Source organism: Lepidochelys kempii, chromosome 8 (genome assembly GCF_965140285.1).
Source record: "Lepidochelys kempii isolate rLepKem1 chromosome 8, rLepKem1.hap1, whole genome shotgun sequence".
Classification (NCBI taxonomy): domain Eukaryota; kingdom Metazoa; phylum Chordata; order Testudines; family Cheloniidae; genus Lepidochelys; species Lepidochelys kempii.
In genome coordinates, this window is record NC_136387.1 from 13347737 (window position 1) to 13360488 (window position 12752).

General features: G+C 44.9%; 1 protein-coding gene across 1 annotated transcript in view; it reads left to right on the forward strand.

Moving 5' to 3' along the window:
• Positions 1–5736: 5736 nt before the first annotated feature.
• The window catches only part of FSTL4 (follistatin like 4), a 775101-nt gene continuing 768085 nt past the window's right edge, over positions 5737–12752 (forward strand). The window contains exon 1 of the mRNA XM_073355595.1: positions 5737–5840. The gene's annotated coding sequence lies outside the window, so the exon portion shown is untranslated. The remainder of the gene's footprint in view (positions 5841–12752) is intronic.

Genomic DNA, 12752 nt, shown 5'->3' on the forward strand with positions numbered 1-12752 from the left:
TGGCCTGGGGTATGGGCTCTAGTGTAGGGCGTGGGATGAAGGCTTTGGGGTACAGGAAGGGACTCCAGGCTGGAGCTGAGGGGTTCGGAGTATGGGAGGGGGCTCCAGGCTGAGGTGGGGGTTGGGGTGTGGGAGGGGGTATAGGCTCTGGGCTGGGGGTGCGGGTTCCAGGGTGGGGCCAGAAATGAAGGGCTCATGGTGTGGGAGAGGGCTCTGGGCTGGGGCATGGGGTTGTGGGAGGGGGCTCTGGGCTGGGCCTGAGGGAGCGGGCTCTAGGGTGGGGTTGGGGTGGAGGCGGTTGCCTCTGGGCTGGGACTGAGGGTTTTGGAGGGCGGGAGGAGGATCAGGGCTGAGGCCAGGGATTGGGGCATGGGAGGGGGTCAGGAGTGCAGGATCCGGGTGGCGCTTACCTTAGGCAGCTTCTGGAAGTAGCGGCAAGTCCCCCTTCTGCCTCCTACATGGAGGTGTGGTCAGGTGGTTCTGCATCTTGCGCCATCCGCAGGTGCTGCCCCCACAGCTCCCACTGGCCATGGTTGCTGGCCAATGGGAGATACAAAGCCAGTACTTTGGGGTGGGGCCAGCATGCGGAGCCCCATGGCTTCCCCTACGCGTAGGAGCCGAAGGGGGGACATGCCATTGCTTCTGGGAGTCACACGGAGCCATGGCAGGCAAGGGAGCCTGCCTTAGCCCTGCTGCGCTGCCAACCGGACTTCTAACGGTCCGGTCAGTGGTGTTGACCAGAGCTGCCAGGGTACCTTTTTGACCAGGCGTTCCGGTTGAAAACCGGATACCTAGCAACCCTAACCTACTCTCATGCTTTAAGATAGGTACGTGCATAAGAATTTTGCTGAGTCCAGACCTCACTAATGAATGTAGTGTTTACTCTGATGAATACACCCATTGTCTTTACACGTTGCAGTCCAGTGAGTTTCCAGATCAGGTCACTGGAGAAAAGTTGGAAAAAAATCCTATGATTATACGAATTTAAAACTACAGAAAAAATTGGAAAAGTGCACTTCTGGTAACGTGCCCCTAAGTGCATCTGAAGCTTAGTGTAATTACATAAGGTCAATGGGTCCCTCATGTAGGAGCACTCGATTTTCTCTCTTATTTCGTTTAGAGCATCTCCATTGATGTGTTCAGTTGATTCAACACAGGTGGAACTGAGAGCACTTTATTTTTTTTACCTTCAGTGCAGATGGGTGGAGCTTGCTGCTTCCATCCATATACCTATATAGTGTGTGTGTGTGTGTTTTTATATAGCTTTAAAAGTTGGGCCAAGTTAATTCGCATCAGTTTGCAAACTCACATTTACTTGGATTTTTTAAAAAAACCCACATTAACTAGTTCAGTGATACAAGATTATTGCTGAAACGCAGACAATTTAGATTTTCTCCATGATTGTGAAATTGCCATATTAATCCAAATCCCACTTGGTCTTTACGTGAAAGTATTCACTTTATACAAAATCACTTTACTGCAACAATTTTATTAAAGTAGCCCTGCAATTTACCCATAATGGTTTTTCTATTGATGAAGCGTTCATACCACCTAATGCGCACGCACATGCATTGCCTTTAAAGATATGACTAAATGCTTTGGGATTAAATTACTCAACAATAGGTTGGTATAAAAGACTTTGTTTAAATCTAAAACTACTGTACATGCTGCAGGATGGATGAGTAAATGAAATCTTTCAGATATACCGGCATATGGAGAAATCAAGCATGAATGCACCACAGCTGAGTGCATGGATTTTATATGTCCCTGGGTTTCTGTAAAGTACAATGCAGAAAGAATCAAAGTAATATAAACAGTGCCATCTGCTAGGAGGAGTTGTGATGGATCTGTGGCAAAAGGGGTAGCCAGGGGATATTCCTATTGCAAAACTCTATAGTAATCATTTTTGTGAACCATGGTCCCTTTTAGAAATGGGCCTGAAACATAAAATCTGGATTTTGCAATATCACTTTTCTTTTACTCCCTCCTACTGTACCTCAGTCTGCTCTGGCAGGGTTTCTGATTTGGTTTAGACTTCAGATTGCTCCTGTGTGCGTGTGTGTGTTTTAGGGGTGAGGTTTGTCCCTTTATTCAAGGTTTTGGTTTGGGCTCATTTCCATCCCGTTTGACCACTTTGAGTGCTGGCAAGCAGATGACATTGTTGTGAGTGGCGTGCAGAGCCTCCCTGGCTTCTGCACCTAGGAGTCAGACATGCCCACAGCTTTGGAGAGCCACGCAAAGCCAGGGCAGGCAGAGAGCCCGCCTTAGCCCCACTGTGCTGCTGATTGGGCTCGTAAAGGCTCAGTCAGTGGTGCTGACTGGAGCCCCTAGGGTCCCTTTTTGACCCAGGGTGACCAGATGCCTGGTTTTCGACCAGAGCACCTGGTTGAAAAGGGATCTTGGTGGCTCCAGTCAGCACTGCTGACCGAGCCGTTGACTGTCTGGTTGGTGGTGCCGCAGAGCGGGGCTAAGGCAGGCTCCCTGCTAGCTTCCACATTGTGTGGCTCCCAGGAAGCAACTGGCACATCCCTTCTCTGGCTCCTAGGCACAGGGGTAGCCAGGGGGCTCTGCATGCTGCCCCTCTTCCAAGTACCATCCCAGCAGCTCCCATTGGCCAGGAACCACAACCACAGGAACCCATTGGTCAGGAACCACAGGAGCTGCAGGGGCAGTGCCAGTGGATGGGACAGCTTGCAAAGCCACCTGGCCGTGCCTGTGCATAGGAGCCGGCGTGGGGAAATGCCGCTGCTTCCGGCAGCTGTCTGAGGTAAGCGCTGCCCAGAGCCTGCACCCCTGACTCCCTCCCAGGCCCCAACTCCCAGCCCCAGCCCTCTGAACCCCTCAGTCCCAGCCCGGAGCGCACTCCTACACCCCAAACCCCTCATCCCCAGCCAGAGCCCTTACTCCCCCCTCGTACCCCAATTTTCTGCCCCAGCCCTGATCCCTGTCCCATCCCAGAGCCCCCTCCCAACACCCCCAATCCCTCATCCCTGGCCCCACCCGTGAGCCCTCACCCCCTCCCACACCCAGCCCCCTGAGCTAGCCCAGTGAAAATGAGTGAGGGTGGGGAGAGCAAGCGACAGAGGGAGGTGGGGTGGAGTGGGCGGGGCCTTGAAGGGGTGAGATATAGGTGGGCCCTCAAAGGAGGAGCGGGGCAGGGGTGTTCAGTTTTGTGCAAGTAGAAAGTTGGCAACCCTATTTTGACTGAGATTCTGGTCCAAAACAGAACACCTGGCAACGCTATCTTTTTTGGTCTCTTTTATCTGGCATAAAGAGGCTGGAAGGAAGGTATTTATTTTTATTTTTTATTTTTTTTGTAAAGGCCATGCTGCTGGAGTCAAGCAATTATGTGAGAATCTTGGCTTCATTTACGTCTCCCCCTCCACCCCCCCCCAAAAAAAAGTGTGTGGGGGAAGCTTCTAGCCCTTCTGGTTGTGGAGAGAAGCTTGAACACATGTTCCAAGAAGTACCGTAAATGCTCACAAACCAGAAGGCAAATTAACTTTTTTAAATAAAAAAAAAAAGCTCATGATTTTAAAACTAATATGGTTTCTTAGAGGCCTGACGCATGCTATTTCTCTTCAGATTGAGCACTTCCACTGATCGCAACTTTGGCAATGTGGCATGACAAGAGAGTCACTTTGTATAGTGCCATTCACATCCCTGGGTATCTCAAAACACTCCAGCATAGTAAGCTGTACACTGGGACTGCAGTGGCTTCAGTAATAGATCCCGCTTACGTAGCAACTTTTATATGGGACTGACAGAGGTGTGTAAATATAATCTCTGTCCTACAGATGGAGAAATTAAAGTGCAGAGATTAAATGATCTGCCCAGCAAGATCCCTAGGCTACACTGTTTACCATTGTCCTCTGAGAGACAGGCAATGATTCAGCTAGCTTCCTGCTTGGAAACAAGCACTGGACTTGTACGGGCAGATAGTCAGTTGGGTTGGGATAACCATAAGGAATAGTTTATTCATACGGTAGCCCTCTTAGAATTGTCCACCTTCAGACTCGCATGTGATATTCATGACACACACTGGAATGTCAGCTCTGTAAGCTGATAAGGGGTCTGGTTGTGTATATTAGCATTTTTGACTATGTTCTTAAAGGAGCAGTGCATCAAAGAAAGGCCAGGAGGAGTTGATTACTCTGGTAGAATTTATGTGCTATGCAGTACTCTGTGTGGATGTTAGTAGCTGCTTTCTTAAGAAAGGGAATGTTGGGCAGGCTGTTATCCACTTAAAAAAAGCACTACACTGTGCTGAAATTCCAAGCAGCATAAGGTTTGGGCTCAAGTTTTGTATGATACCCGAAACACTCACCTCTTGATCCCAAAGTGACAATGCCACAAATTGAGGCCTTCTGTCAACTGAAGTGGTCCCTGGCAACGTTTTAGACAGTCATGGAGAAACTACACCATTGAGGCAATCTCATGCCGAAGCAAGAGAAAACCTTTACCTGCAGCACACAAGTGTTGCCCAGCTCCAGTGATTCTTTTCTTTGACATGCATTCGACGAAGTGGATATTCACCCATGCAAGCTTATGGTCCGATACGTCTGTTAGTCTTTAAGGTGCCACAGGACTCTTTGCCGCTTTTACAGACCCAGACTTACACTGCAGTCCCTCTGATTTTTTTATCGTGAGTCTATGTATTGCCTTTTTTAAAAAAAGAAAAGAATGTGCAGCCAGAGCGGAGAGTGACAGTGGGATCCGTCTGTGTCAAATTATAGACTTCTTTTCGTATTGTGTTGAGCATGTCTCAGCTTGCCTGAGGGCAAGCTGTTGTACTACGTTCTCATTGACTTTAAGGTCAGCAGGGGCTATCATGATGATCTAATTTGACCTCCTGCATGTTGCAGGCCACAGAACCTCATCCGCCTACTCCTGTAATAGGCCTCCAACCTCTGGCTGAGTTACTGAAATCCTCAAATCATGGTTTAAAGACTTCAGGTTACCGAGAATTCGCCATTTACGCTAGTATAAACCTACTAGTGACTCGTGCCACCTGCTGCAGAGGAAGGCAGACAACTGCCTCTCTCTCAGAAAGGCACCTTTTATCTCCTTGAAGGATAGTCATTGGGAAGCCACAAAGATGGAATTTTGGGGGCTGTTGCCCACAGAGGACTCAGCTGCCTGCCCACCCTCCTTGAACAATGGTTTTTCTAGCATGGTGGGCAAGCGTGACATGAGGAGGGGACTGGATCGTCACAGTGAAGCACCCAGCAGAGAGACAGGTCTTACAAAAAGAACAGGAGTACTTGTGGCACTTTAGAGACTAACAAATTTGTTAGTCTCTAAGGTGTCACAAGTACTTCTGTTCTTTTTGCGGATACAGACTAACACGGCTGCTACTCTGAAAGAGGTCTTACAGCAGAGCAGAATGCTGCTCTTTTCAGGGGGGCTGACCACAACATGTGTTAGAGGACAGGAGGGACTCTGCCCAGCCTGAAATGCTCACAAATCTCAGACTTGCAGGAGTGAGATCAGACATGGGGAAGGTGGGTCTTAGGGCTCCTGTTTTCAAAGATCTCTAATGCTTGAATGCCTTAAGAGTAATATGTCTGTGGTTTAGAAACTCTTTCGCTAAGTCTGTGTTCCTTATTTTCCTGCAGTGTAGTCCCCAAAAGGGTTAAACTAGGAGCCCAGAGAGCTCACAGAGTAGGTGGAGCTCAGGGGGGGAGTATGTGTAAGTTACAGAGGTCTGATTTGGGAAGACTCCGATCTGTTTTTGGCATCTAGGGTGTCCCGGTTGCATTGTCCCATGCCCCAAGGGAGGGGATCAAATAAGAAGTCTGAGCCCGGGAGCATGCCCTATGGACCCAGAGTTAGAAACCGTGAGTAGACTCCAATTGACTTGGAAGCACGTGTGCAGTGCTGTCCTTAGGCATAGGCAGCTGTGTAGGGCACCTGAAAATTTGGGGCACCCCTGGGTTTTAGTGTTCATGCGCCGCTCTTCCTATCCCTGTTCTGTCCCTTTCTGCAGGCTCCCACAGCTAGCTGCTGCAGCCTGGTGTGTCTTCCTTCAGGGGGGATCTAGTATTTAAAAGTGAAAAAGCCTCCAGCCTGCCAGACCTACTAGCACAACACTGAAATGGTTAAAGAGCCATTCAAATGGTAAAGAAGCCATTTAACAGGCATTTGCCAACCCCTAGGTATATACTGTCAGTTTCTGAATTTACTGACTAAACAGTTGAGCATTACTGTCATATTTACTCAGAACATGTTAGTCTGCTGTTGAAAATTTGCTTAAAAATATTTCATTAGTGTGTTGCTGGAGCTTATATAATCACATCTCTTAAAAAAATCCTTGCACAGATTTTTAGATGCACAATCTGAGTATTCATCTTTAGCCTTAAATGCTTGGATCTTCAGACATACCGTTTTTTAAATAACTCCTCCAGAAGACCACCCTTCTCTAAAATACATATTTTAATTTTAATTACTACAGTACAAAAAACTTGCTTCCAAAGTCTTCCTGTCCTTTCTGCCCATCCCTTTCTTCCTTCACCTCCCTGTTGAAGAGAGTCCTTAAAAGGACAAACACCCCTTTCCTTCCAGATAGCTGGACAAATAAGTTTCCTTTTCTTTACTTCTATTTGATGAACTAGTTTTAAGAGAACCCTCCAACAAAATCAGTACCTTAGTAAGATTATAAAATCCTTTGTTATACCTAAAATCTTTGGAAACATTTTTTTTTAAAGTTGGTGAAATTTCATAAACATGTGTCTTGTTATGGAGATTACACAAAGTAAATTAGCATTCCCTTTTTCTAAAACCAATGAACATTGTTATGAATACACTAAACCTCTGTGACTGATTTAATTTAAAATGTCTTTGTTTCAGTGAGTTAAATATGTAGTAATTTAGAATGATTACTTTATGAAGGAAAGGAGTACTTGTGGCACCTTAGAGACTAACCAATTTATTTGAGCATAAGCTTTCGTGAGCTACAGCTCACTTCATCGGATGCATACTGTGGAAACTGCAGAAGACATTATATACACAGAGACCATGAAACAATACCTCCTCCCACCCCACTCTCCTGCTGGTAATAGCTTATCTAAAGTGATCACTCTCCTTACAATGTGTATGATAATCAAGGTGGGCCATTTCCAGCACAAATCCAGGTTTTCTCACCCCCCCCCCCTTTTTCCAAAAACCACACACACAAATTCACTCTCCTGCTGGTAATAGCTTATCCAAAGTGACCACTGTGGGGGGTGAGAAAACCTGGATTTGTGCTGGAAATGGCCCACCTTGATTTTCATACACATTGTAAGGAGAGTGGTCACTTTGGATAAGCTATTACCAGCAGGAGAGTGAGTTTGTGTGTGTGGTTTTTGGAAAAAAAGGGGGGGGGGTGAGAGGTGCTGGAAATGGCCCACCTTGATTATCATGCACATTGTAAGGAGAGTGGTCACTTTGGATAAGCTATTACCAGCAGGAGAGTGAGTTTGTGTGTGTATGGGGGTGGGGGGTGAGAGAACCTGGATTTGTGCTGGAAATGGCCCAACTTGATTATCATACACATTGTAAGGAGAGTGATCACTTTAGATAAGCTATTACCAGCAGGAGAGTGGGGTGGGAGGAGGTATTGTTTCATGGTCTCTGTGTATATAATGTCTTCTGCAGTTTCCACAGTATGCATCTGATGAAGTGAGCTGTAGCTCACGAAAGCTTATGCTCAAATAAATTGGTTAGTCTCTAAGGTGCCACAAGTACTCCTTTTCTTTTTGCGAAGACAGACTAACACGGCTGTTACTCTGAAACCTACTTTATGAAGGCTTAAGAGTACATTTAAAATATAAAATCGGTTTAGAAATACTGATTAAGAAAATGTAAAACAGAGAAGAGCTGCATCATGTGTTCCATAATATTTAATTTTGTATTCAGCAGGAGAGCTGATTTGCCCTTACAACAAAGTTTTTGCAAATAAATCTGACAAACTTCAGGGCATATCAAAAAACCCGTGACTAACATTTTTTTATTCCCAAATTTAGTGCTTTTAATTGGGTACTTTCTGCATGTCCAGTCTTCACCTTCTGGCATGCAGTGGAAAACATGCTCCATTTTCTTTAGAAAGAAATTGCAGAAGAGTGGTATTTTCAAATGTTTGCTTCATTTGGGTTCAGGGATTTGGCTGGAAGGGGGTGAGCAGGGAGGGAAGAGGAGGAGGGAGACAGTGGGGAGAGGGCGGGGCCTGGGGCAGAGCAGGGGTGGAGTATGTGCGGAGCCACAGGCAGAAGAGGTGACTGGGGAGCTAGCCTCCCCAAGTGGCAGCTTCACCCACCGCCCATGACAACAGGTAAGAACGGATCTGCTCCTGCACACCCAGTGCCTGCAGCAGTCTCCTTAGGCAGAGGTCATATTCACAGAGCCGGATGCACCGATGCCGTGCAGTCTGCGTGAGGGAGAGGGTACAAGGGTCTCTGCGGAGAACTGTGACTCTCCACCGCTGTGAGGTAGGCCAGGCGGCTCGGTATCCTTTTCTGCCTCGTCCCTCCCCCCCCAGGGCTGCGAGCCTGGGCTGCCGTCTGGCATAGGGGCACCAGTTTAATAATACTGCGTAGGGCCCCATAAATCCCAAGGATGGCCCTGCGTGTGTGACCCAGCACTTGGGTCTACTTGCAACAGACTGGTGACCATACAGTGGTCTATTGGGCCAGGTTGTAACACTGTGAATCTCAGCTTTTAGTAAGTTTCTAGCTCTCATGGCTGTGGAGAAAAGCCTGAAAATGTGAACTGAGGGCACCCTAAAGGCTCAGAAACCAAGAAGTCAGATAGAAAGAACCACAAATTTATTTGTTTTTTAAAATCTGGTGATTTTTAAACTGATCTCATAATTTGTGAGGGCCTGACCCATGATATTTGAATGCTTGGGGGTTGGCAACATTGATTAATCTAAACAGTCCTAATGCTAGTCCAAATAGAAATTAATTCACAAGGGACATGTCATTGTTAGCCTGGAGCTATCAAAATGCTTGCCTGATGCTCTGGCAAATAAACATGTCCATAGGTGAAGTTATCCCATTGTATGTCCCCACTGATGTACACAGCAATTGCAGCTAGAGTATCAAATCAGCTGTGATAGTGATCAGCCTCCTGTGAAGTAACAGTGTGACAGAGGCTATCTTTTTTTGCATTTTAAATGTGACACAAGAGAAAAACAGTAATCTCGGGTTTCAATTACATGTAGAATGTAGAAGTTGATATAAAAATTCAATAAACCTTGAAAACAGCATCAGGCCTGATAGCCATTATTTTAAATTACAGATATCAAGAAATTTTCTCATTTATCTTTACTGTGGAGTTTCAGAGGCTCCAAAGAGACTTCATTAGGTGGGTTTTTTTTAAATAGCTTCATCTATCTCAATCAATGATGAGTTCTAGAGGGCTGACTGTTGCGTTCAATAATACACAGTATAGAAAAACCTCCATCTTTTCACAGGTTTTGACAGATCTCAAAAGGATGTACAAAAACACTTTGCAGTGGGAGGCAAAGATTTTTTTAAAAAATTTTGTTATATAAATGTGTGTTTGTGTACAATGCGATGCTATGGGTAGAATGAACGAGGAGTACTTGTGGCATCTTAGACTAACAAATTTATTTGGGCATAAGCTTTCGTGGGCTAAAACCCACTTCATCAGATGTAGGGAGTGGAAAATACAGTAGGGAGACACACACAACATGAAAAGATGGGGATTGCCTTACTAACTAGTGAGACAAATCAATTAAAGTGGGCTATTATCAGCAGGAGGAAAACTCACTTTTATAGTCATTTCCAACAGTTGACAAGAAGGTGTGAGTAAAAATAGGGGGAAAAATTAGCATGGGGAAATAGTTTTTAGTTTGTGTAATGACTCATCCACTCCCAATCTCTATTCAGACCTAATTTGATGGTGTCCAGTTGGCAAATTAATTCCAGCCCTCAACCTATCCTGAAGGACGATCCCTCACTCTCACAGACCTTGAGAGACAGGCCAGTCCTCACTTACAGAGAGCACCCCCTCACAACCTGAAGCAAATACTCACCAGCAACCACACAACAAAAACACGAACCCAGAAACCTATCCTTGTAACAAACCCTGCCAGCTCTGTCCACATATCTATTCAAGGGACACCATCATAGGACCTAATCACATCAGCCACACCATCAGGGGCTCGTTCACCTGCACATCTACCAATGTGATATATGCCATCATGTGCCAGCAATGCCCCTCTGCCATGTACATTGACCAAACTGGACAGTCTCTACATAAAAGAATAAATGGACACAAATCAGACGTCAAGAATTATAACATTAAAAAACCAGTCGGAGAACACTTCAATCTCCCTAGTCACTCAAATATAGACCTAAAAGTTGCAATTTAACAAAAAACTTCAAAAACAGACTCCAACGAGAAACTGCAGAACTAGAATTAATAATAATGTTTCCTACACATGACATAATAGAATCTTACAGATACAGGCACTGCTGTTAAGAATCCATCTCCAGAGAACCGAATTTAGCCTGTACTTTTCAATCAGAGTTGAGTCATTTATGGAAAATTAAAAGTTGTAGGCAGCTATTGTTTGTCTTTATTTCTTCAAAAGCATCAACTACCCCAATCATTAATCGTTTCAAGGAGGATGGATTTAACCCCACACTGATCCTGAGATTTGAGTAACTCGATAACCTTGAAGCTGTTCCAGTCTCTGAAAACAAACAAAATGCAGTGAGCCTACATCTTTCTATCCAAAATGATGCTGTTATCTGCACAGAGGAACACTTCCGTTCCTGACAAGGAAACGTTTCTTGTACAAACTTAGATGCTGATCCTGCAACTGGATTTGTTAGGGAGCAGAAGGGTCTCCCTCCACACAGGGAAAAAACCTCATGCCAGTAGATCCCATTGCCTTTACATCACTGGATGTATTTAGTACATATGATTCTATCTGTACAGCCCGTGAATTAGCTGTATAAGTGCATGCATAGACAAAATCATATTGCTTCCAACCTTATTGGCATATGTCATACTTCTGTCTATTAATAAATATTTTACACATCTTTATTGTGGGCCAGATCCCTGGCCCATGATGACTCTCCTTTGTGCCATTCTTCCAGTGGAAAGGGGCCTTAGAGCTGCCCTAAAGGGGGAAACTGGGGAATCTCTGATGGTATAAAACTGGCTTTATGCCACCCTCTGCCCCTCACTCTGTGTAAGAGAGGCTTTCTGGGTTGAGGAGGGGGCATGATGGTATGGTGAGGGGCAGAGACCAAGTGCACGTAACACCAGACAGTCGGAGCTGGTGAATGGTCCCCAACAGCCTGTTCCAGTTGGCATAACTTAGAGCAGACTTGTGGCTACTCTAAGTTATACTGGGGGTGAGTGCAGTCTAGACCCAGGATTGCAGGAGGTGGAAAACCTAGCCTAGAGCCACCATCTTCAGCTTTCTCTGAACTACAATGTGCATGAGCTTTGCACCCCATAGGAATTAAGTCCTAGGAGTTCAACTGAATTCTCTATTCCTCACATCTTTCACTAAACATGGTGCAAATTGAGGGGGCACCAGAGCAGGGATTTGATGTGTCTGATAGCTAGCAAAAGTATCTTATTTATACAAGAGGCCTTGTATTTAGGAACAATATAACACACAAAGAGTTCATCCAGCCAATGGGACTAAAGAAAAATGGCATCCACAAAATGAAGACTAATTGATCTTGCTACTTTGGGCTCATAGCCAGTGTTAAAATGTGGAGCGCTGCTCTCTGGGTTTAGGAGAATTGAAGGAGATCAGATAAGAAAGGAGATGTGGATTCTCAAGCAAAAGCAATCAACCAGAAATCCGACGAAGGGAGCAAGCCACTGGTCACATCCATAATATTAAATGTGGTGATTCAAAGTGGAAAGGTCCTCTGATCACGTGAGGATTTTTATTCTATATAAACTGCCTGGCTGCCCTTCTGTTTTATAACAGAGGACTCCTACCATTTAATAATGATGCGTTGTGAATGACTCTAATTACTAGGTCAAGCATAGATGGCAATACCTTAGTGTCCCTAATATAGTGGGATAATAAAGTAAAATACAAGTGTATGAGCCCATTGACCATGAAGAATTATCACAGCATTTTCTCAAAGGCTTTGTCCTTTTACATTTGTTCTAAAGAACTTTTTACTTGACAGATGTGAACACATTGTAGTGTCAGATCATACTACCAGCTGCAATATGAAAAGAGAGCAGTTCTACCACATACATTAATATGTCCCTATCCAATCTCAAGAAATACTAGGGCTGGCTGGAAAAACAAAAATTCCAGTTAATGAAATGTTGGGGTTTCAGAATTTGTTTTCGTATTGGAACAAAACTGTGACCTTTTTGCAAAGAAATATGAGAGACTGTACCTCTGAATAACCCAGTGGTTAGGACACTTTTCTGGGATGTGGGGGACCTAGGTTGAAGTCTAGCTGTCATCATGTTATACCAATAAAATAAAAACCAGCAGGATCTTATTAAAGGGAAAAAGGAAAAATACCACATTTATTGTGAATACAGAAAGAATCATAGTAAGCAGTTAGTTATAGCTATAACATTCCATTCAATCTCATATTTACACACACACACACACACACAGGTTCTGCAAAGTTGTTATGCTCATCTGATGCTCCTGGAAGTTGGTTTGCAGAATCAGACCCCAAAGTTCTCACTTTTTAGAGTCTATTTTTATAGGAATTTCTTCGTATGCCAGTCTATGGGAATTGCTT